At 40.2% G+C, this 25,390-nt stretch overlaps 2 long non-coding RNA genes across 2 annotated transcripts in view; one reads left to right on the forward strand and one right to left on the reverse strand.

Moving 5' to 3' along the window:
• LOC112649964 (uncharacterized) overlaps window positions 1–25,390 on the reverse strand; it is a 133,157-nt gene that overhangs the window by 24,701 nt on the left and 83,066 nt on the right. The gene's annotated exons all lie outside the window — the stretch shown is intronic.
• Window positions 4,558–11,169, forward strand: LOC118350160 (uncharacterized). The gene is made up of 3 exons (XR_004803460.2): window positions 4,558–4,694; window positions 9,818–9,944; window positions 10,964–11,169. It is a non-coding gene; the product is annotated as an uncharacterized LOC118350160 (long non-coding RNA).

Here is a 25,390-nt window from a genome sequence, read left to right on the forward strand (position 1 = left end):
TATGATGAAGAGAGGTGTAATACATTTTTCTATAGTTTGTTTTATCTAGAAACTCTTTGTTTACTGGGGAGGGAGTCAGTTTAACACACTGGTTAAATGAACAGTCCCTGGAGCTAAGACTCTATGTTCAAATCCTGGCTCCATGTTATTTGTTTTGTGCCATGGTTGTAAAACATTCCATTGTATCTGAATCACTTGGAAGGCTTGTTAAAGTATGGATTACTGGGCCACTCCCAAAGAGTCCAAGTAAGTATGAGATAGAGCCCAGTATTTTGCACTTTAAATAATTTTCCAGGTGATGCTAATACTGCTGATCCAGAGACCACACTTGAAGAATCATAAATGTATCTCAGAGGCTTGGTGTCATCATCTATAGAGACACTAATCAATAGTTCTTACTTAATAAGGTGGTTCATATCCCAAGTGCCATAATTTAGAACAAAAAGGCAAATGAATCAAAGTCGCTTATTTCAACGTAAACTGTACTAATTGAAGAAATTATGTTCTTTTTAGGGTTTTTTTTTTAATTTTTATTTATTTATGATAGTCACACAGAGAGAGAGAGAGGCAGAGACACAGGCAGAGGGAGAAGCAGGCTCCATGCACCGGGAGCCCGACGTGGGATTCGATCCCGGGTCTCCAGGATCGCGCCCTGGGCCAAAGGCAGGCGCTAAACCGCTGCGCCACCCAGGGATCCCGTCTTTTTAGGGTTTTAATTATGCTTTTTAAGTAAATCCTATATGTGATCATTGGGATTGACATCAAGAATATGTGATAAAAGCAGCCCCAGTGGCTCAGCGGTTTAGTGCTGTCTGCAGCCCAGGGTGTGATCCTGGAGACCCTGGATCGAGTCCCATGTCAGGCTCTCTGCATGGAGCCTGCTTCTCCCTCTGCCTGTGTTTCTGCCTCCCTCTCCCTCTCTGTGTCTCTATGAATAAATAAATAAAATCTTAAAAAAAAAGAATATGTGATAAATTCTTCACTTTCATAAGATAGTGACTTGCTTTAGCAAGGATTGTCAATTAGTCCATGTGAATACTCATCTTTCCTCTACTGTTAGAATCAACTTTGATTTATGCCCAGGAACATGTGCCCGTAAGGACAGACACCATTGCTTGTCTTGCAATTATTCTCTCTTCTTTCCTGTCTATCCTTGACTCCTGATTACTCCAGGCAGCCACCTTCATTAAGAATGGCCACATGCCTTAAAGGAAGCTGGACACATTTCTTTCCCTAAAGCATCCTGATTAATAGAAGCCCTATAGGGTCGTCCTATTGCATGAACACATGATGCACTTCTGGCCAAAGAGAAATGCCAGTGAATCTTCTGGGGGCTCCTCAGGGAAATGATCCTTATTCAGATAAAATGACACTTAGGAAGGACTACCTTCTTTTTCAGCTGGATCTTGAGGTATACGTCGTCTGGGACTGCTACACCTGTCTCATGTCTTATGGCCACACGGGGAGCTAGCCTGAGAACAATCAGATACAGTAAGGATGGGAGAACAGGGAAGAAAAAACATCCAGGCCTCTGACAGAGTTAACTAACCTTGGAATTGCTATATCTTCATGCTCTCCATTATACAAGGTAATACATTTTCCTTACTATTTAAACCAGTTTCAATTCTATCTTCAGTTATTTGCCACTGAAGGTGTCTTAACTGATAAGCCAATTTATAAAGCATATTATTCTTGAAATTAATTAAAGTTATCAGGGTAGTCTATGCCAGGGGTCTCATTTTAGCTGCAGCATTAATAGACAATGTGCCTGAGCAAATTATCTAACTTCTCTTGGCTTCCATTCCCTCGTTTGTATATTGATGCATTGGCTGAATTATCTGGAAAGTCATTCCAAGATGAAAATGCTGGGACTATTTGATTCAATGCCACGTGAAACATAATGCTATACCCACTGGATAATGGGGTTTCACATGTGTAACCTAGCAATGATATAATTCATTGACATGTATATAATATAAAGACCACATATGTACTTTTATAATAATTTAATAACATACCACTTATATGCTCCGATTTAAGCAGAATGGGTATCTGGTCATTACTTTGGTGGGATCCATTAAAACATAGCTCTTTAAATAATACCACAGCAAGAGAGAAGAGATTCCTCACAATATTTTCAATTTAGGGGGAAGATACAAATACTTTTCAGATTCTCCCATGGAACATTTTAACACATCAGTATGGGTGAGTATTTTAAGTTACAGGCTATCTGGTAAAATGCTAAGAAATAGAGCAAGTCTTTTTTTTTAATTTTCTCTCTAGAAGTATCTGTATATCTTTCACCTTTATTTTCTAGAAGTATCTGTATATCTTTCACCTTTATTTTCTAGAAGTATCTGTATATCTTTCACCTTTATTGCTATTATGGACAAACTCCATAAATTGTATGACTTAGGCATGCGAAAATTAATAGAAAAGTTTCTGTATCACTGCTAAACAAAAAATCAAGGTAAAACATGCCACTTTTAGATTTGTGTTAGCTCCTTGTGGACAAGCATCAGTCAAATTCAAGATATTCTCGACTATGCCTTTCCTTTCCTTCTCTTTAGTTCCAGGATGGTTATATTGCACTGTGGAAGAGATGTGGTTCCAGTCACTGGCACCCAGTCCCAATGGCTTCCAATGATATATAAATAATCATCTGCTCTCACGTCATTGCCATTTATTCCTGGGACATGCACAGCTCATTTGTCTATAGCTACCATTCTTCTTCTTCTTCTTCTTCTTCTTCTTCTTCTTCTTCTTCTTCTTCTTCTTCTTCTTCTTCTTCTTTCTTCCTTTTCTTCTTTCTTCTTTCTTTCTTCTTCTTTTTAAAGATTTTATTTATTCATGAGAGACCCAGAGAGAGAGGCATCCCGAATAATCTGAAAATTTATTAAAGATTTTATTTATTTATTCATGAGGGACAGAGAGAGAGAGGAAGAGACATAGACAGAGGGAGAAGCAGGCTCCCTGCATGAAGGCCCTTGCAGGACTCCATCCCAGGACCCCAGGATGCCCTGAGCCAAAGGGAGACGCTCAATCACTGAGCCACCCAGGAGTCCCCTACCATTTTTCTTCATTCACACAATTCCTTTTGTGTCTTTGTCCTGACTGTGAATTGATTTTCTGATTTCTAAGGCCACTGATTAGTGGGGCACCTCCTTGTCCTTCTTGGGCACAGAGGAAAAGGCAAGATACTCCCCACTGTCCACTAGGCAGGTGAAAAACTCAGGGTAAGTGGCAATTATTTGCCTTCTCTGCTTATTCTTGTCTGCCATCTGTATCTCTATCTCTTTGTCTCTACATATTACCTGCTCTATTACTTCAATGTTTTTTTGTTGTTGAAATATCTGTAAACTATATCTATCAAGGTTCCCACCATTTCTACTCGACTGAGGCCAGCATGATGTTGAAATGAGGGCTTTTGTGTGAGTTCCACCATGATCTTAAGCCTCCCCTGAGAAGCAAGACAGCATTTCCTGATGGCAACACCCAAATTTGTTTGGGTTCTTTACTGGGCCTACTCCCCTGGCTTTGGCCGTGGAGAGGCAGCAGCAGAGCACTGGGCCTGTCCTCAGCTTTGGATCCCTAGACATGCCCTTCTGATTTCTCCCATTCACAGCTGGCTGCATGTATACATTCTCTCGGATTAGAACACTGTCCTTACACCATCACATATTCATTCAAGGGAGCTGTGGTCTGAACGTCGAGCTGTAGGTCCCTATGGGGCCTACTCTTGATGTGCAAAGCCACATGTTTGCACACAAAAATATTTTCATAAGCTTGGTCTTTGATACTCACAGCCATTGTCTCTGCTGTGAGTTCAAACAACAAGAAACCAGGAGAGGATAAAAATGCTCAAGAGAAACACTGTGGCAATTATTTCAGAGTCTCACCTTGCCATACTCTAGAAACAAGTAACTTGATTTTCTGAGTTTTTCTTGAAATTCTGCGTGTGTGTATGCTTGGTTGGTTGCTTGCTTTTTATACTAGCGTCATATAGTTGACTGCTGGAGCTTTCTCCCTCGATCTCTCTCTCTCTCTCTCTTCACTGTAACTTGGTGCCACCACAGTCTCTGCCGTGGCCATAGCTTTTCTTCTCTTGTACAGCTGCCATGTGCTGCAGGCTTTTATTGCTTTCCTCTTTCATTATTGCAAAAGTCTATTGACTCGTTTCTACACTTCTTTTTTTTTTCTATTATACTGCATCCCACATACAGATTGTTCATTTATTTATTCATTCATTCAAAAAACATTTTTAAAAGATTTTATTTATTTTATTTGAGAGAGAGAGAGAGTTAGTGGGGGTCAGCAGAGGGAGAGAAAGAGCTGAGCTCTTTTTCCCTGCTGAGCGTGCAGCCTGACACGGGGATCAATCTCACGACCCTGAGATCATGACCTGAGTCAAAATCAAGAGTCGGACACTTAACCACCCAGGTAACCACACTCAAAAAACACTGAGTGCCAACTGGGTAACTGGTCCCAGGCTGGATGCTGGTGATCTAACAATGAGTAAGTAACAAAGAACCTCTCCTTAGAGACCTCCTTTGAATCTTTCATGAGACAGACTGAAAACTATGTGATTAAAAATGTGTGGAGAAGTTCTGAGGTAGAAGTACAGGGAGCCACGGGGGAAACACAGCAGGGTCATCTGAGCCCGTCAGGGAGCCAGGCAACACTTCCTACGAGCTGTGAGTTTTAAACATAATCACTAATGGATGCAGAGGATTTAGGCAGAAAGAATACTCTTGGCAGGAAAAATGGTTTGTGGAAAGGACCAGAAATGAGAGGTGATATATAAAAGAAATTCTGTGTGGCCAGAGCCTGGAGCTCCCGTGTCTGGGACTGGGACCCAACAGCATGAGTCTGGAGAGACAGCACAGCAAAGACTGTCAAGGACCATGCTAGAAACTGGACGTCATCCTAAGGGCAATGAAAAGGACTGGTGGGTCTTCTAGTAGGAGATTAATTTAATTAGTTTGGGGATTGAGACACATTTAGGCAGGTTGTGAGTTAGAAAAAAAAAAAAAAAAAACTGGATACAAGACCTATTCCCAAGCTGAGTCTGCTAGCCAAGTGAGGAATGATGCTTAGCTGGATTAGGGTAAGAGTAAGGCCATATGAAGAGATATAAGGCCATGATCAGTGGCAGGTACACGGACAGAGGGAGCATGCCGAGGTAGTCAGGATGACTTCTGAGTGTCTGAGGCAATCCCGTGCTTGGTAAGCGTCATTCACTGAGATGGTAAAGCAGTCAGACTGGGGTCCTGTTAGATGGTGTTTTGGCTAGGGATCCCAGAAACATCTGACTCTTGTCCAAACATAGTTACAGACAAGGTCCCTGAAGATCCAGTGGAAATGTATTTAAAAAATATAAAAGACAAGTAAACTAAAGAACATTAGCAGGGCTTTGGCTCCAAAGGACAGAGTGAAATTTAAAAGATGTGATGGATCACACAGGAAAATCCTGCATCCCTAGGCAAAAAGCCTTGGTTTTGCTGTTCTTTTCCTGCCAAGGCTGACATCGTCTCATATTCCACTAGCTTTTGTATTTTTGCCATAAGTCCTCATAATAGATTATAAGTTTCTTGAGAACTGTTGATTTGTTTGATACTCATGATTTCTTTATTCATACAGCAAATACTGAGTGTTCAGTGTATACATGGCACTCTGCTGGATGGTGAGATTATAAGAAGTCTATTACCTGGTGGGGGAGAATGACAAGGATCTAGGAAAGCGGGAAGCTGAATCAGTGCTTTTTTTTTTTTTTTTAAGATTTGTTTGTTTGAGAAAGAGAGAGCATGCACACGTAAGTTGGGGGGGAGAGGCAGAGGGAGAAGGAGAGAGAATCCTCAAGCCGACTCCCTGCTGAGCACAGAGCCCCATCAGTCCCAGGAGCCTGAGATCATGACCTGAGATGACACCAAGAATCAGTCACCCAACTGACTGAGCCATTCCAGTGCCCCCAGAATCTGTGCTCTTATGGAGCCATTCAGCAGGATCCCATGGGCTCAAGACAGATCCTGAACCCAGGGGGATGGGAATTTGACAGAATCAAGCTCAATGTTGTTCATAAAATATGGTACATATTTGGGCAGCCCGGGTGGCTCAGCGGTTTAGCGCCACCTTCAGCCTAGGGCCTGATCCTGGAGACCTGGGATCGAGTCCCAGGTCAGGCTCCCTGCATGGAGCCTGCTTCTCCCTCTGCCTGTGTCTCTATGTCTCTCCTGAATAAATAAAAATCTTTTAAAAAATCAGTTGTATTAAAAAAATATGACACATATTTGATGAATTAATTTTTTCTCTCATAGTTGAGAATCCTCATTCTTTTCTCTGATATTAAGGCCTTTAATAAACGCTTCTCAAAACCCATATTTTTTCCCCATTATATCTTGGCTTACTCCTAGCAGATTAAGTTTTCATATATTAGGTGAGGAGGTGTGTTGAGGAAAATGTGTGGTGTGGCCATGAAGGAAAAAGACTGATCTCCCCAAGTTATATCCAAAACAAAACAAAACAAAACAAAGCAATTAAAGCCTCAGTCCTGTTACTTTGATAGACCGCACAGGTATAGGATACCCCGGTCCTATTTTACAGGGAAACAAAAAGATTAATCTGAGTCTAGTATTTAGATGTCTGATAGGCTCTGAGTACCTTTTGATGATTGTATAGAAAAGCTTGGATTTATCAAAATTAATTTCATAATAGAGCAATTTACCTCTACTGCTTTCTATTTTTAAGAAAATAAATCACATCTAATTGAAATATATGTAATATTAGTAGAAAAATAACTATCTTCCAGATTTTGTGCTGCCATCAGCACAAATGATCATTTAAAAAAACTGCTGAGGCTTTTCACCAAACAATGCTGGAGCAAGTGGACATTCATAGGGGAAATAATGAACATTGGCAGAAATCTCATACTTTAAAAAAAATTAACTGAACATGGATCATAAACTTTATATGTGGAAAAAAAACCTGTTAACACCTTTAGGAAAAAAAAATCTTCAGAATCTAGGTCTTAGACTGCAGACCCAAAGTACAATCCATAAAGGGAAAAAGTGGCACACAGGATCCCAACAGAATTAAAAATTTTTGCTCTGTAGGAGATCGTCTTGAGATCAAAAGCAAGCTACTGACTGGGGGGAAATATTTGCAAGCCACACCTCTGACAGAGGATTAGTATCTAGAAAATACAAAGATCTCTCAAAACTCAATATTGTAACAACAAACAATCCCACTGGAAAGTGGACAAGAGACATAAACAGACATTTGACTTAAGAGAATAAACAGACAGTAAACAAGCACATGAGAAGATATTCATTGTATTTGGTTGTGAGGGAAATGTGAATTTAAATCACAGGGAGATATCACTATTCACCTATCACAACGGCCCAAAAAAAAACTGTCAAGAATGCGAAAGAACAAGAGGAGACATGTGTTGATGGTTGGAAGGGAAACTGGTATTAGCCACTCTGGGAAACAGTTTGCTAGTTTCTTATTACAACCACCACATGACCCCACGGTCACACTCGTGGGCATTTTCTTCAGGGGAATAAACATTTGTATTACCTGCCCCCAAAACATGTACACAATGTTCATAGACGCTTTGTGAGAGCCCAGAACTGTGAATGACGCAGCTGACCTTCAACAGGTGAAAAGTCAAACTGTGGCAAATTGATATAATGGAATATTGCTAAGCAACAAGAAGGATAGGGTTACGGATACACCCAACAATTTAGATGAACTTCCAGAGAATTATGTTGCATGAAAAAAGGCAATCTCAAACGTCTCATACTGTATGACTACAGTGATATTACACTCTTGAAATTACAAGCTTATTGAACTAGCAAAGAGACCAGTGATGCCAGGTGTCAGAGTGTGGGAGGAGAGGTGGTTATGGGGGTGGCTACAAAAGGGCAAGGCAAGGATCCTTGTGGGGATGGAACTCTTCATCCTGACTGTATTAGTATCAGTATCTTAGTTGTGACATTGTAGCATCACTTTGCAAGATATTATCATTGGGACAAACTGGAGAGAAGGTACCTTGGATCCCTCCGCATTATTTCCAACTTCGTGTGAACCAGCAATTATCTTAAAATAAAAAGTTTAATTTAAAAATGTCACCTGCATTAATACCAAAAATACTACAACCATGAATTTCTACAAAAGGCTTTTAATGAAGTTTACTCCCTGAGTGTTCAGGGAAGGTAGAAATTTAGTTTAGCTAAGAAATAACTTCATTTATTACCAAGAAACACAATCTGCTCTATTTATTTGGGCACCCCCCCCCAACATATCTATATGAAGGGTTAGTGATTACTTTTTAAAAGGATTTTTAAAAATTTATTCATGAGAACACAGAGAGAGAGAGGCAGAGACACAGGCAGAGGGAGAAGCAGGCTCCCTGTGGGGAGCCTGATGCAGGACTCGATCCCAGGACCCCGGTATCACGGCCTAAGCCAAAGGCTGCTCAACTACTGAGCCGCCCAGGCATCACAGTGACTATTTTTATAAACCAAATCTTCCATGTATCTCTCGGAACTGTGTAAGTTGTCAATCACAGAAAAATCCCACTTAAATGGCATGAACAGAAAAGAGAATAATATTTGGCTCATGAAATTAAAATACCTGGAGGAAGATTTTCCGGCATCGTTTGACTTATGCATGGTTATCATGTTCATAGACCTGTAGCTCCATTTCTATATAATTCTGTCCACTCCATCTTCAACCATACGTCATCTTTATCCTCAGGTTGGATTTCTCATGATATAGCAGTTCTAGAACTTACATCTTTAAGCCACACCATTGGCTTTCTTCTCAGGGAAGAGAAGAGACTTTCCTTCTATGGGACCCTCAGCTTTGCCTCTCATTGTTCTAAACCGAATCACTATTCCATCCCGAAACTATGGCCAGGGTAATAGGAAATGCTGAATGGCTCGAGAAAATGAGGTCCACCCTTCAGGCTGAGGTGGGGTTAACCCAGGGATGCGCTGGAGCTGGTGAGGACTTAGTTGCTGGAATCCATCACTGAATTTTCAGGAATTCTGGAAGCGGTTGTAAAAGACAGCTACCAATAAAACTTAAATTATAAAACATGTAATTAAGGTATACTAAAAATAAAGTGATAATACCCCAAATTCATATTTTCCTAATCATTTTATTATGATCTCTTCTCTTGAGTGTATTTATCTCTATAGTAACTGTGTGGTGGAAACACTGTATCACGAGGTACTAACTGTGCATGTTTTACCCATCTGCATCCGGGGATATCATTTTGGTGGCCTTAGGTTGGACACCGTGGGGGATATTTACACCATGTACAGTGGATAGACACAAGGACTCAGGGCTTTTTTTCTGATCTTGGTGAGCCTGTTATTACACCTTTACTGGCACAACACTGGGCTAACCTCATGCAAGGCACATGGCTGGGAAATGTGGATGATCCTTTGGCAAAGTGGAGAAGAAAATGCTGCTGGCAAGGGTATAGCGCACTGTCTACCATGTTCCAGAGGACTAGTGCACTTTCTAGATCCCTCCTTCAATTATTTTATATAGCGCTCTAGAGATTCATTGAGAGGTTCATAATCAGAGGCCAAAGTAAGAGAACTGGCTTTAGAGGACTGATTTCCTTCATTGTGTACTCTTCCTTCTGAACTACTCCTAAGCAAGAGCAAACTGAGTGAATTCCGAAACTGATTTGCATGACACCAAAATCCCCTGTTAGGTAATGGGCTTTCCATGCTGAGTAGGCCCTAGGCCGACTAGCTGCTTGGAGACTTCTGGGTACTGATTGTGCTTTTCTTTCCTACAGGAAATGATGCTATGATACTGCCTTGTTGTCGTTGAATCAGACTCAAGAGCCAGGAAAGCCCAATATTTGTGAACATCCCCTTAAGTGGAAACACTCATATGGAGAATGCATAAAATCCTTCTGAATGGTAATGCTGTTCCCATTTACCAAGGTTCTCAAACATCTCACAACCCTACCTAGTACAGCTAACACACACAGTCCCTAAGAGATTTCATGGGACCAAGGAACACCACAGTGATCTATTTTGCATCTGCCCTTCTCTGTGGCCAGTGCTTTTACCTAGATTCCATATTCATAACCCCAATTATCTCTCTGGAGTCTGGCTTCAGGTATATATAGAAGGCTATATTCTGCTGGGTACCTTTATAGGTTTGGATATGCAGCTTTGCTGGGGAACACTAAATTATTTACATAATAGAGGGAGAGGTATCTGGCCTTCTTGATTAATCAGAGTGAATAGATCTGGAGGCTATGTTTATTCTCTACTTTAATCCAGTGCATTAGAGAAAAAGTATCCATGGAATGGAGAAAAACCTAGAAGGCACAGCTGTGGAATTTGCAGCAAATCTGTAAATCTTGTCAGCAAACTCCCGGGACTTGCACAGACCATGGAGTGGTGAGGGCTGTGTAAACAGTACCAGGCTATCCAGGGTGTGTGCTCCCACTCAGGGTGCAGATGTATATAAACGAGGTTAAAATGTTTCCAATTATTTTCCTTAGTGGATGAAGCATTCTCTCCACCATCTTGTATGGATTATTTATTTACTTAACAAATTATTTCTACAAAAGTGGGTTCCACTAATTCTCAAGAAAACACTGGAAACCTTGAAGTTTGTTCAACCTCTGGGAAGTTTCCTAAGGAGTTGGTGAAATCTCCCTTTTGGAGACTTCCATAGAAATTAGTTAATTATTCTGCAAAGTCAAGTTTAATGGCAGCCTTACTGATTTACCAATGGAAAACTGGTTGGTGGTATTTAGCAAAGCAAACCATGCACATACTCTGTGACCCAGCAAGCTCACTCTTGGGTATATACCCAACAGAAAGACATATGTATCTTTACCAAAAGACGTGTACTAGAATATGGATAGTAGCATTATTCTCAATAGCTGAAGACGAGAGATAACACAAATGTCCATCTATTGTAGGTGCACAAATGAGTCATAGTATTGCTACATAAAGGGATACCACAAAGCAAGAACAATGATCAATCTACAACTAGATGAGTCTCACAATGACGAATATCTCACAATGTGATGTGCCAACACTGAGGAAGAGTGTACATACTGATGATTGCTTCATATAAAGTTCTCAAGCTGACAAATCTAACAGATATCACTGGGAGTGTTGGTAATGATGGTAAGTGGCATGACAGGGCTTCTTGGATGGTGCTAATTTCTTGATTTGGGAATGGTTATTCCACCTTAGAAAAATACTCTTAGCTGCTTAATTATGTATGCACGATAGTATATTGAATGTTCCCCTTGCCCCCAATCTACATCCACATCAAACCCTGGAGCCTGTGAATAGCAACTTGTTTGGTAAAAGGATCTTTACAGATGTAATGAAGTTAAAGGTATTGAAATCATGAGATCATTTGGGATTAACAGGGTAGGCCATAAATTCAAGACAAGGGTCCTTATAAGAGACCCAAAGAGGGGTGCCTGGGTGATGCAGTCAGCTAAGTATCTGACTCTTGGTTTCAGCTCAGGTGGTGATCTCAGGGTCATGAGATCCAGCCCCACTGTGGGCTCTGTGCTCAGCGTGGAGTCTGTTTGAGATTCTCTCTCCTTTTCCCTCTGCCCCTTACGCTTCTGTTCTTTGTCTCTAAAATAAATAAATAAATCTTTTTCTAAAAAAAGAGAGACACACAGACAGAAAACAAGGCAATGTGATGACAGAGGCAGAGTGATGTGCTAGGGCCACAGGCCAGACACACAGTGAAGGACACACAGTGGATGTGGAGATAAATGCAGAGATTGAGGCCATGTGGCCATAAGCCAAAGATGGCCTAAGCCTCTAGAAGTTGACACACAGGAATGGAACAGATCCTCCCCCGGAACCTCTTGAAAGAGTGGGGCCATTGCAACCCCCTGATTTAGAATTTCTTCTAACCTCTAGCACCGTGAGAGAACAAAGTTATGATTTACTTCCCCAAGTTTGTGGCAATTTGTTAAAATATCCCCAGGAAACGACTACATCTACCTTCTGCATATTTGCTATATTTCATCGCAGTCTCCTCTGAAAGGGTACCCTTTCATTTAGCAGGTGGTTGACAGTGAGGCAAATATCATTTTAGCTTGATCTCTTCCAGGCATTTTACCTGCTTACAATAGGTAAGAGGATGTGTTTCCACCTGTGCATATGCATCGTCTCTCTTTCTGAAAAAGAAGCATCCAGTCCTGCCCACGCAGCCTGCTGCCACATGCCACACTGGATTCTGTCCTCACTGTTTGTTTCTGTATGGAGGGCAGTTCTCATGCAACCTTCCAGGAACTCTCTCCATAATCTGAAGAAAGCCTGAGATAACAGGATACCCAATTTTTTGCATGGTACTGTGCATAAAGAAACTCAGTTAACATGACTAAACCCAGTGTGATCTTTACTTACATCTGAGTAAGTAAAGAAAAACATTCCAATATAATGGCTTCATAATTTACTTCAACCATTTAAAAAATCTTTCCCTCTTCTTCCCTCTAACTCCGTATCTCTCACACTTCTTAGGCACCCAAAGGGGTGTATGTGCGCTCTCCCCCAAATCTCCATGAAAATCTCTCCTCTAAAGTGAGCCAACGAGAGTTTTACATTTCCTCCTACTCTTTGCTCTTGCCTCTGGTTTTCCTTCTCTCTTAGAAACAAACTGTGACTTCTTCTTTTGAAAATTCTGCATTTCTTCCTCTTGTTCTTGCTTTGTCTCCTGTTCTCTACCAGCAAGCTGGAGGAACTGAGCTCGGAGGCTTACCTTCTCTCTTGGAAACCAGGGCTGAGGCCAAGTGAACAGAAAAGCTTCTATTTCGCTGAGGGGTTGGGGCGAGTGGGTGGGCATACAGATAAACAGGCTATAAAGGTTTCGACACTAGTACCTTATTTTATCCACATCATATGAATATCACATAAAGTAACAGAACTCAAACTGGCCAATGAAAATCCTTTGACTGATTTTCTTAACTTTTTTCCTCTGGAATGCCAGTTTCTATCTCAGTGGTGAGAGAAGGCAGGCAAATACTATTTCTCAAGGCCCAAGCACTGCCATGGATATTTTACCCACTTAAATTTCAATGCAACCTGGTGATTATGGAGTTTTTAATTTCAACTTTGCAAAAGAGGATCTAAAGAAACAGAATATTGAGGATCACAGGTGTAAAATTTTTATCAGGCCAGGATTCGAATACAGGATTGTCTGCTGCCAAAGCCTAGGCCTGCTTTTTGCTTAAATCATTCATCAACAGTATTCATGGAGCACCCACTAGGTCACCAGACACTGTGTTGGGTGTAGAAATTACAGAGATAGAAGACATAGCTGCTGGCCTTGAGGAGCTGCACTGCCCAAATGTTTCCCCTGTACCTCTCACACTCTATCCCCTAGTTTCTGCAAATTCTGGAATCATATCTTGGTGCCTTGCCTATTTGCTTTCATTACTTGCTATGATCCACAAGAATAAAAACTCCTTCTATAGATGCTTCATTGAACATATAGCATTTATATATCAATTGAGTAATGAGCAATAGTTTTTAAGTAAGTTCTAGAGGCCAATCACTGAGCTAGACACTGTACCAAGGGAGACACAAAATGAATGAGACACAGTAACCCTCCAACTGTTTGCTTTCTGCTGGGGAAGGCAACCATGCCCAACGTCTTGGTAACTACAAGTAGGGAGAAGGCTTATAGCAGACGAAAGCATTTGCTGCAGGCAACAAAGTGTGAGGCATGATGAAACTACTGGTACGTTTATATGGAGTGGACAGCTTATATTGTAATTATATAGACAGATCTGGAGAAAAGGTCAGAGTATCTGTTGAGATTTGGGTGGTTCAACATTTATTTCTCAGATCGAAAAAAACCCATGAATTACTGATTTTTTTTTTTTTTTTGCAATACTACCTGGGAAAATCCATGTGCCTCAAATATGGAAACTGGTTTTTCATGTCCAATTTTCCAGTTTCATTAATGGTTTATGTTTTATACCTTTTATATGAGTTAGGTAGGAAACAATGATCATAAGAAGGACATCAAGATAGAAGCAAGAAGAAGGTAGGGCCAAAATCTAACAACAGATGACAGAGATAGATGGGTTTATTTCTCCTCATTCTTTCAGACACAATTGCTTAGTTCCAGGCAAACAAGGCTTGATTTTCTGAGAATGTGGTTGCAACAAGGCGATATTGTGTATACATATGGAATGCTTTTGTGCACTGAATACTTGGTCTAGAATGCCTTAATGTTTACAACATTCACAGTTTGGGTTTTTTTTTTTTTTTTTTTTTTTTTTTTTTTACACAAGTAATACATGAATAAATTCTGATTAAAAAAATGATAGTCTTCCTTTTCATAGCTTCCTCTACCTTTTATATTCTTTCTCTCACAATCTTATGCTATTCTTCAGGGGTGACTATACTTCATAGAGAGATATGCAGACTTCTGGACCTTCTTCTATGGATTTATTCAGTTACAGATACACTACAGATATGTAGTTTTGTGTTATTTTTTTAGATAATAAAAATTATGCAAAAATATGTAAAAATTATGTAAAACCCCCCTAGCACTTACTGTTCTTACAGTTCTTAGACTGTATTTGCTTTTTTCATTTAACAGTATAACCTGGAAAACTTTTTATGTCAGTATGTGTGTGTGTATCTATATATATCTATATCTATATCTATATCTATATCTATCTATATCTATATCAATATCTATATATATCTCTATATGTATTTATATCTATCTATCTATCTATCATCTATCTATCTATCTATCTTTCAAGCTGCTGGTCAGACATTCTGTAGTATGAATGTAGCATAATTATTTTTAACCAGACCTTTACAGATGAAATACTGGGTTTCTAATTTTTCACTATTATACACTGTTTTGCAATGGGCTCCCTGGTACGTACCACTTTAGGACCAAGTGGGAGTATTTCTTTAGGATAACACTTGGAAGCAGAATTTTGAGAAATACTGTCAAGTTTTCCTCTCCTCTCCTGCCCTAATTTACATGTCTAATAAAAGTGTAGTACTGTGTCTATTCCCTAGATTTTTACCAGTACTACATATTATTAATATGTAAAAGTTTTGCAGATGTGCTAGGTTGACAACAGAGTATCATGTTTTAAATTTATATTTCTCTGATTACTACCAAGTTTGAACAAAATCTTCATGTATTTATTAGCTATTTGTATATTTTCTTCTATGAATTGCCTTTTGTCAGTCTCTGACTGGGGGGAAAGCCCTGCTGAGATTTCTGTATAAAACACCTGAAAAGACCATACCCAAATTTTGAAAGGACATAATGCTAATATGACTAACTTTCAGCTTTACTTGGTAATTTCTCTATCTTAAAATTCACTATCTTTTAACACCCAAGGATATTATAGGACTTACCAGAATCGCCACTTTTGTTTTGGCTTTTCCTCTTTGGTGCTCTCTTTTTGTATATTCGCTTTCAGATTTGAAGAATTCTCTTGTGCCTAGATTCTTATTCATTTACAGTAAAAGACAGTAAGTGATAACCAAGAGCTCTTCTCATTTGTAACCTAGGTCTGCTACAGAATAACCCTTACACAAATATAAGCAAATCACCCCTTCTCTCCTCCTTTTATTTTCTCTCTGTCCGGAGAAAAAGAGCCAGCCCACTGTACTTTGCCTGCTCCTCCCTGTCCCCTGGCTCCTGGCCCCTGCTGAGCAGCTCCATCTGATCTCCACTGCTTGAGGACTGGTCAGCATTCAGAACTCAGATGCAACTTCTCCAACTGGGATGATGTTGCTAGGACAAAAGTGGCTTCAGAGAGGGAAATTAGAGGGAATTAGAAACCTAAAACTGGATCTTGAATAGGGGCTTTTATTGACTGTCAAGAGGGAAAAAGATAAAAACTCAAGCTTTTCATCCAGGGTTTATCTGAGTTCCTAGTCTTGCTTCCCTCGTGACTCTCCCTCTGCTCCCTGTTTAGTGAGAGGGCAAGTTTTCCGATGAATACAGCCACAGGTGTTATCTAACATCTTATGAGTGACCTTGACTCAGAATCACCCAGTCAAGCTGTTCTTGAATGCTAGGTCCACAGAAACTGTGAAATATATAAATAAATTATTATTGCTTTAGCTGCTTGGGGAATTTGTTATACAACATTAGCTAACAACCACAAGCTGTATGGCCTTGGGCAGTGTCCATATGTGTAAGCTGATACTAACAGAACTTCCTTTATAGGATTATTGATAAGATTATATGGGTTAATACATGCCAAGTGTGTATATTAGTACCCAGCATATAGTAATTACTACATATTTGCTGGATATGAGTTATTTTTCACCATGCCAATCTGCACTATGTCCAGCCTTTTTAGGAAAAGAATTTCTCAGCCTGGCTTAAGTGCCCAGTCATGCCCATCTTCCATGGCTAGGACATTGTTGTCTACAGCATCTTGTTGACTCAAGTTTGGGTTTTGTGGACTAAAGAGCCTCATTCTTATTTTGTGAATTAAATATTAATTATGCCTAATGATATCATAGTATAAACCCCTATTATCCTAACCCACAATGGATACTAGTCCTTTGTATTACTCTACAATTCCCTTCTCATCTGTTTACTTCATTCAAGCACCTTCCCAAACAGAAGAGCTTCCTGCTCCCAATCCTCACCCTTGAGATTCAAATCTTGAGCTTTCAAGGTTTTGATGCAGTCAGTAGAGGGAAGATGAGATCTTCCTAACCAAAGGGTGACTCTTATGGGGAGAGGTTCTTTTCTGTCCTTGGGATTTATTTGCCTTCCTCTCAGAGGTAGACATTAGGCACCTGTGTGCTTGACAGAGGATAGGACTTGAAAGGTCATTTCACCCAATCTCTCGTTTTAGAGACAAAGCTCTCAAGTGACCGGAACTTGACGGTGGCTACTGAAACCAAGGCTGGGACCGAAGCAGTTTCCTTGACCTTGAGTTCCTTTTGTCCAGCACTTAATCCTTCCTTTTGTGAGGATGCAGCAACTGGATGAGAACAGTTTTCATTGGCAACTGGGCTTGGGGTATCTTTGCCATCAACAGCATTCCTGTCTATTTCCCTCAGTCTCAATAAATTGGAACAAGGCTGACGTCTCCCCCTCTCCTGTTTCCCAGCAGGATCATGACCTCATAGCAGGACGGTTACCAATTTCATGTCCAGTGTGTTTGAAATCTTTTAGAGCCAAAGAGGTTTGTGTTGCTAATTTTTCTCTGCTATAATGCTCTGTGGTTATGGAACAGTCCTTGGACTTGAAACACTGCTTTACTTGGAGACTTTTCCTTTTCATTTGTGAACACTAATGGGGAAGGTGATTTATTCACAGAACCCTGAAGGTTCTAGATGTTTTGTTTGCCAATTTATGGGTAAGATTCTAAAAGTGGCTAATTAGCAGATTCTACATCTGGTAGCTGTACTGGCTGGGTAAAGCATCAGGCACAGTCATGAGACTCCAAAGGGGATTTTCACAATTATTTTAGAGACTATAAGGAAATGCTCTCTAAATAAACTAGTAGGAACACGCTCTTGCTGAAAATCAGTCTGAATCTGGCCTCCCAAATTGTAGCCAAAGAAAAAAGATGGGGGGAAGGAATGACAGCATTTAGACGTCCTTTAACCATCAAACTGCAAACACAAGAGGTATGCCTGGATATGGGAAACCTGAAACGTAGGAAGCGATGAAACAAATTAGCAACAGAAGCACTAGCTCGCCTCTCCTTCGTGGCACTGTTATTAAAGTTCAAATGTCTTTGATATGATTAAAATCATCTTTTTAGGATACTGCCACATTGGAAGAACCACAAAAGGATGCTGAATGAGTTGAGAGAAATACACAAGTGGATCAGCAAGATGACAGCTGCTGCATTGAAATCGGGATTGTAATATGTCAGTTTGCAACCCATCACATATAATCCAGACAGAGACATAGCTTCTCGTCTGCCTCATTATGATTTCCTTCTGTCTGGTGCGGTTTGGGTCACATCTGTTGGCTGCATTCTCATCTTCGTGAGATCTGCATTGAGTGATAGTTTAAACCCCGTGTTTATCTATGTCTGTGGTTCTTACTTCTCTTCCAGGGAAGTCTCCAGAGAAGTCCAGTATCCCCTGATGCGAGTGACTTGGTTTTATTAATCCACAGTGGGTGCCTGCATTCGGGCAATTCCATATGTTTCATGCTAGGATACTAGATGCATTCATTATGTGTACCTTTTAGTCCCTGTCATCTCAGGAAAAAATAATCTGAGAAAATACAAGCTTCATAAGAACTTCTTGGATATCTCACACTGACGTGAAACACAACTGTTCACAATAAATAAAACAAGCTGCTTGACTTTTGCCTGTTTTCTACTCATACACTGCTTTGTCTCCCATGATAAAAGATTGAGAAACATTGAATATGTTCAAGCCTAGGAAATCCTTTTGCATTTCATCCATTGCTAATGTTTCATATCTGCTCATTGAATCTAACCCTTGATTTCTGTTGTAGACATATGTAATCTGAAGGCATGCAACATTTTGCAAATGTTGGCCCATATTTTTATTTCATAAGGTCTTATTTGGTCTGTCGACCAAATTTTGATTACTTCCATATTGCTCTTAATTGCCTTAATATCCCCAAAGACATTCCTATTTTGTGCATCCCTTTATCTTTGCTTCTTTTATCTCTTGCTGTGAGAGTACAAAATTGCTGACATACTCAATGTATTTAAATCCTGAGTGTTGCAGAAGAGTTTTCAAATCTGTTTTAATTTTCTGATACTCAGCTGAGGACCATTACACATTCTGTTCAGTTAATCTGTTTTTAATCATATCTGTAAGTGCTAACGTTGTACATGAGAGAAATGGTGCATAAAGTAAAACCAGACCAACTGTATTTTAGCATACATCAAGTTAAATTCTTACTTTGTTCTACCTATAAATGTTATTGTCTTATAGTTGTGTTGTTTTGACTTATGATAGAACTTCTCTACAAAGAATTTATGATACTCTACTGAAAAGCGCAGCTTATGCATGTTAAAAATATTTGTTAATTATTACCCATCCTCTTGCTACCATGGTGAAAACTGGGGAATCTAAGTGTGCTTTTAATTCTATTTCTTAATGTATCAGCTAAGATGCATTTAGTGCAGATATGTAATTGCATAAACAGTGGTGTGTGGACCATTAGAACATAACTCTAACTTAACTGTAACTTTACTTAACGCAAATTCCCAAAGACCCAGTTTCCTTCAATCCTTTTGTTCTTTCATCCTTGGGTAGTCTGTGTTATTTCCTTTATAGTCACACCTCAGGTACTATATCCCTACACTAGAGTGATGAAGTAAGAAGAGAAAGGACAGGAGCAAAACCCTTGCCCACTCCCTGTGGGGAAACTTTCTTGGAAGCCCGAGGCAGTCTTCCCCTCATGTCTTATCTTCTTGGGACTGAGTCACAAGTCACAAATTCATCCGTAGACCAATTATTAGCAAAAACGTAAGAGCTCATGATGACTGGCTTAAACCAACCATGATTATACTGGGCCTCTGCATCCTACTGCTTTATCAGAGAGTTCTCTTGGCAAGGAATGATGAGACTGGATGGTGGGTAGCAAGAAAGGATAGCTGTCGTCCACATGTAATGACTCTGCTTAGGTCGTATCAACAGATATTTGAGCCTGAAAAGTCAGCTAAAAATGTTCTCAAGTGCTACATATTTACACATTATTCCTTGTGTCTTAAAAATGCATGTTTTGGGGGCAGCCCGGGTGGCTCGCCGGTTTAGTGCTACCTTCAGCCCAGGGCCTGATCCTGGAGACCCGGGATCAAGTCCCATGTTGGGCTCCCTGCATGGAGCCTGCTTCTCCATCTGCCTGTCTCTCTGTCTCTCATGAATAAATCAATAAAATCTTTTAAAAATATATGCATGTTTTGTTACATGGTTTTCTCCCTGAGCACTATGAAATACCTCATTCTGCACACGCGTTAGAGAAAGAAGCAAAGGCCCTGAAGTGGGTGGAGTGTGGAATAAAAACAGGAAAAAAAAAGATGTATAGACTGTAAGGTACTTTCACTTGCAAAATCTCTTTTGTGTACACTATCAATGCTGCTTTTTGTTTTGGCCTACCAATGATAAATTATTTCTTCAGAATGGGCCTCTAGATCTCATTGGATGAAGAGTTGCCTTCAGTAGGCTGTAATTCTGCTTCAGAGTTTCTACATGAATAAATATTGAAATGTGGAAAATGAGAGTCTTCAGCCATTCATCTTCTCACTCACTCCTCTAGCTCTTCATGGGCATTTGGTCCTCTGTTTGTTCTGAGTTAGAACACAAGTAAGTAGAACAAGTTAACTCTTAATCTTAGTGTAGCCTCTGAGTTGACAATTAAATACCCTTAATTGCCTGTCCAAAGGCTGGGAAAAAGAACCACCCAAGACACTTGCTAGCTTTATTTTTGAAATTAAAAAAAATATATATATAACCATTGGTATTAGGGTTCTCTTGGGTAACAACAGAAATTCATTTCAAACTAACTTAAAACACAGGATTTGGGGGAAGAATATTGGAATCGTACAGAGACTCAAGAGGAAAATTCAATAATCAAAACTCTGGAGAGGCAGTAGTGACCTAAGTTAGGGACTCCAAGTGCCCATGGGAATCTCTTTGCATTTCTCCTTCTTTCTGAGCACTGGTTTCATTGTTCTCAGGTCATTGTTTCCCATACCACCAGGGCCAGGGCCATGGGCACCCTCTGGATGACATCCTTACAGTAGTATAATCAAGAGAGGATGGCAGCCTGGGTGGCTCAGCGTTTTAGCGCTGCCTTCAGCCCAGGGTGTGATCCTGGAGACCCGGGATCGAGTCCCATGTCGAGCTCCCTGCATGGAGCCTGCTTCTCCCTCTGCCTGTGTCTCTACTTCTCTCTCTCTCTCTCTGTCTCTCATGAATAAATAAATAGAATCTTAAAAAGAGAGAGAGAGAGAAGAGAGAGAGGAAAACACTCTTTTTCTCCAGTCAATGTTTTAAAGATTTTCTGGCTTGTGTCATGTGACCATGCTTAGAGTGGCCACTATCACCCCAGGTAGGGGATCAATGGATGAGAAGGGAGTAGAGGAAGAAGTCCTATAATTAGCCTGTCTCAGATTATGTTTTAGGCTCATGTTAGGATTGCTAGGTCTGCACCACATACTCTCCTATTAGAAGCATGGCTTTGAAGAAATACTTCCTGAAGAAAGGAGTTGTTTGTTCTCAGTGGCCCAACTGTCAAATGTCCACTATAACACAGATGGGTAACATAGGCTTCATTTGGAGTGTGTGATTTAGGTGTGTGTGTGTGTGTGTGTGTGTGTGTGTGTGTGTGTGGATCCAATATGGCAGACTAGTAAATGATGCTCCCCGGGATTCTGTGCTGAGCTGGGATGGGTTCAACGCATGTTAAAGACCCCAGGGTGTATGATCCAGAGTCGGTTTGGAGAACCAGCTTAAGACTCTCTTAGCCTTGCAGTTGTAGGCTCTACACGGTGATACCAAAACTGCTCACCTATAAACTATCAAGTCCTCCTAACTCCACCCAACAGCAATATGTCCCCAGCTCATTATTACCAGCCTCTCTGCAGCGCTTAAATTCATTTATTCGTCAGTGTATTCAACCACTCAACAATATTATTTGATGAATCCTAGAGACTGTGCAAAAGATAAAGTCTCTCTTTTCGGGGATAGTTTTATGTGAGAAACCAGGAATAAAGAAGTAAACCAGAGAATGGGTAATTTACTCGCCACTTGCAATAATGCTATAAAGGAAATAAATGGGATGCTGTAACACAGAATAAGTGTTTATGAAAGATCTACCTAAATAGTGTTTATGTGTCCATAACTCTCCGTGAAGGAAAAAACCTCTCCCCACTGAGAGCTTTGCTGCCAGGCTTGCATCTGTTCTGCCATCAAGCTCCAGGATCTCTCCTTCTCTGCACATGCTTTCTTCTCCCTATTCTTGTGACATGGGCATCTCCTGAGACCACGTAACTAAGTAGATGCTTTCAACACTTCCAGACCCTCCTTTGATACTCTGAGGGTCCTTCCTCATTTATCTTCCATCTCCTATTATTTCTCTTGCTATGCATGGAAATTAAATTATTGATTTTATTCAAACCTCCTCCCCCAAGATAAATGCCTACGAGAGAGTAAAGATCCCGCTGGGAGATAAGTGGTCAGGGGGAAGGAAGACAGGTGTAAGAGAGGACTTCCCTGTACTTCTCAAGTTGCCAAAGCAACGGCATAGTTCGATTTCTCTGAGCTGACCTGTCATGTGTTAGGGTGAGGCGGTCCTCACTTTTCCCTGTGTGCCCACTATCTCTTTTTCTATTTATATCATTTAGTTTTGGCTATAAACACACTATGGTGCTTACAAACAAAGACTGTCATCAGATTTCTTCAATATTTAATGGTATTAAAAACAAACCCAGGTAGACACCGGGGTGACTCAGTGGTTGAGCATCTGCCTTCAGCTCAGGACGTGATCCAGGGTCCGAGATGGAGTCCTGCATCAGGTTCCCCACAGGGAGTCTGCTTCTCCCTCTGCCTGTGTCTCTGCCTCTCTCTGTGTGTCTCTCAAATAAATAAATAAAATCTTAAAACAAAACAAAACAAAAAAACAATCCTAGGGCTGTTTGGACTTGAGACAACATTCACCTATCACTGGATACTTTTAAAACCCTTTCAGTAATATTCCTCATCCTCCCATGCAGAGGAATGCCAGGCTCTGTTCACTCACCAGGCAACCAGAGTCCAGGACGTGGGCCAAGCTCATTATGTCACAGCTTCTATGTTTTCTCTCAGAATGAATTGGTATTTGCCTCATTTCCAAACTGGTCCTCAGTTTCGTAGCGATGGAAGTCAGTCACCAAAATCTTGGTGGAGTTTCCCTGAATCCAGGCTGTGTTGATGTAAATTATGGGTCCGAAAGGAGTTTGTGGCTTGGAGAAATGATATTTTATTGAAAATATTCTGGTAATGTTTATAAGGCACATTAAGCACTTTTAGTGTATTTTAAAAATCAAGGAAAATTACTTGGTAATAAAACAAGTCTTCCAAGGAAATTGTTTTGAAAGTTGTGGTCCAACATTCCCAAAAGCAAGTAATGAGACTCCTAGCCCTAGAGCCACAGTGTGATCAATCTCTCGGAGACTGAGCCTTTATTAATTCTTCTCCTTCTTTCCTTCCACAGGCTACCTTCTAATACTTTGTTTGCTTTTCTCGTCTTCTCTCTGTTGCCACAATATTGTTTAGCTAGCAGGCTCAATTTTTCTAAGTATTACCTAATAGGGTCTTCCTTTATTATGATACACTTCCGCTGAAATCCCTAGACTCCTCAGTTTCTTGAGTCTGTCTTACTAGAGAGTCAGCCCATCATGCAACAATAGAGAGAATTTACTAAATGTTTACCATGTGAACAGAATGGGTGAGGTTGGGAGATATGCATAAACACACAAAAATGACAAAGGAACAAAGGAGTAGCAAACAGTCAGTGAATGACTGCAGGATGGATAGGGCTATCCAGTTGGATCAGATTCATTAGGGGAGACATTGTGGAAGAGAACAATTGAGAATGGAGCACTAAAGGGAGGTCTAAAGTCCGGCCAGCTGGGAGTAGCTCTTTCTGTTGCCCTGCAGAGTTATAATGAGAGTCACCTCAAGAAATAGACTTCTAACAGCCATCTTAAGAATAGTCCTTGTACCATCTGGACTCTTGAGTGTTCAACTGGTTTCCTAGCCTGTGTATGTGACTCAGAGCCAGGGTCTCAAAGAAACACTTTGCAGGAACATTCTCAAAGTGTCCACAAGAATAAATTTTTAATGCCTTACCATAATTTCAGATTCCGGTTCAAACTCCTTACTGTGAAAACCATGAGTATTTACAATCAGGCTAAACATCTCTTTTTAATCCTGGGAAGCCTGGGTCCTCACCATGCTGAACTTTTAGCAGTTTGTAGAATGTGCCAGGTATTCTCATATGCTGCTGTCTTGGGTTTGAATTCTCCTCTCATTGTTCTCTGATGGTCAAACACCTCTTGCCTACATTCCAAATGTCTTCTCTGTCCCTTTCTTGCAGGACTAAGGATTCTATTCATGTATTCTGCAAATACACTGATCCTATCTCCTCCTGCTTACACTCCAAATGCCTTCTCTGTCTCCTTCTTGCAGGGCTAAGCAGTCTATCCACTGTATTCTGCAAATACAGTGATCAGATCTCCTCTACAGATTTAGCACAGTGTATCAGCATTTGGGGGAGAACATGCCTTTAGACCTATCATGCTGTTAACTCCCCAGGGCTGAGAATATGTTTTATTAGATTTATAACCTCCATCCTTAGTACCACAAAGGGCAGATGGTAGGTGTTCACATCATGTTTACTGAATAAGAACTGCTGTTCAGCTTTCTGCAGGCCTATGTTCCCTTAAGGCTGTGATTTTCCCTTTTATAAGTTCTTGACAATGAGAGAGATTTCATCTAAATATACACAGCAATGCGGAGAATTTCAAAAATTTCAAAGAATTTGGGATTATTGTTAATCTCAAATTCTTAAGACACTTGTTATACCTGACTTGCTTTGTCAGTTTAAACACACAGAAATCTATTAATATTGCCTCAACTCACTCAGCAGACTCTTATTTCTTGTGCATGTTCATTAAAGTGTTCATAAGTATAGGCATTCTGATAAACAGCTGAATTAAAAGTACTGAATGAGGGGCACTTGGGGTGGTGCAGCCTATTAACTGTCCAACTCTTGTTTTCAGCTCAGGTTGTGATCTTGGGGTCATGGGATTGAGCCTTATATCCAGCTGCACAGAGCAGAGTCTAAAGATTCTCTGTTCCTCTCCCTTTGCCCCTTCCTCTGCTTTCTCTCCCTGAAAATAATAAATTAAAAAAAAAGAGTAGTGAATGAGTTTGATATTGCAAAATAAAAGTATATGGAAAGTTGGTGATTTTGTATGTTGCTTCCTAGTTTAATATCTATTTTACTCTTTTACAATATATACATTTGATACCATGCATTCACCATTTTCCCTACTCTTGAGTATTTTATTTGCACTTCATGCTTATTTCCTAAAAGTCCTAAGTATAAAATTCTTGCAGCTTATCAATGAACCTATGGAAAATATTCAAATGTAGCTCATGTTTTTATATAAATGTATATCTGTGTACGTATGGAGGATTTGTATAGAATATTTTTATTTTTGTATTGTTACCTAGAAGGTTTTAGAGCTAAACACAATGGTTTCAGAACTAAGCATTGTGAATTCTACTTTAAAGGGTTTAGTAAGCTAGTGGTGAAAACAGAAGTTGCACTGACATAATTGAAGGAGAAGCAAAAAATATCACAAAAGTGGTATGGGGAA

The sequence above is a fragment of the Canis lupus genome, chromosome 11, assembly GCF_003254725.2.
Source record: "Canis lupus dingo isolate Sandy chromosome 11, ASM325472v2, whole genome shotgun sequence".
Classification (NCBI taxonomy): Eukaryota; Metazoa; Chordata; class Mammalia; order Carnivora; family Canidae; genus Canis; species Canis lupus.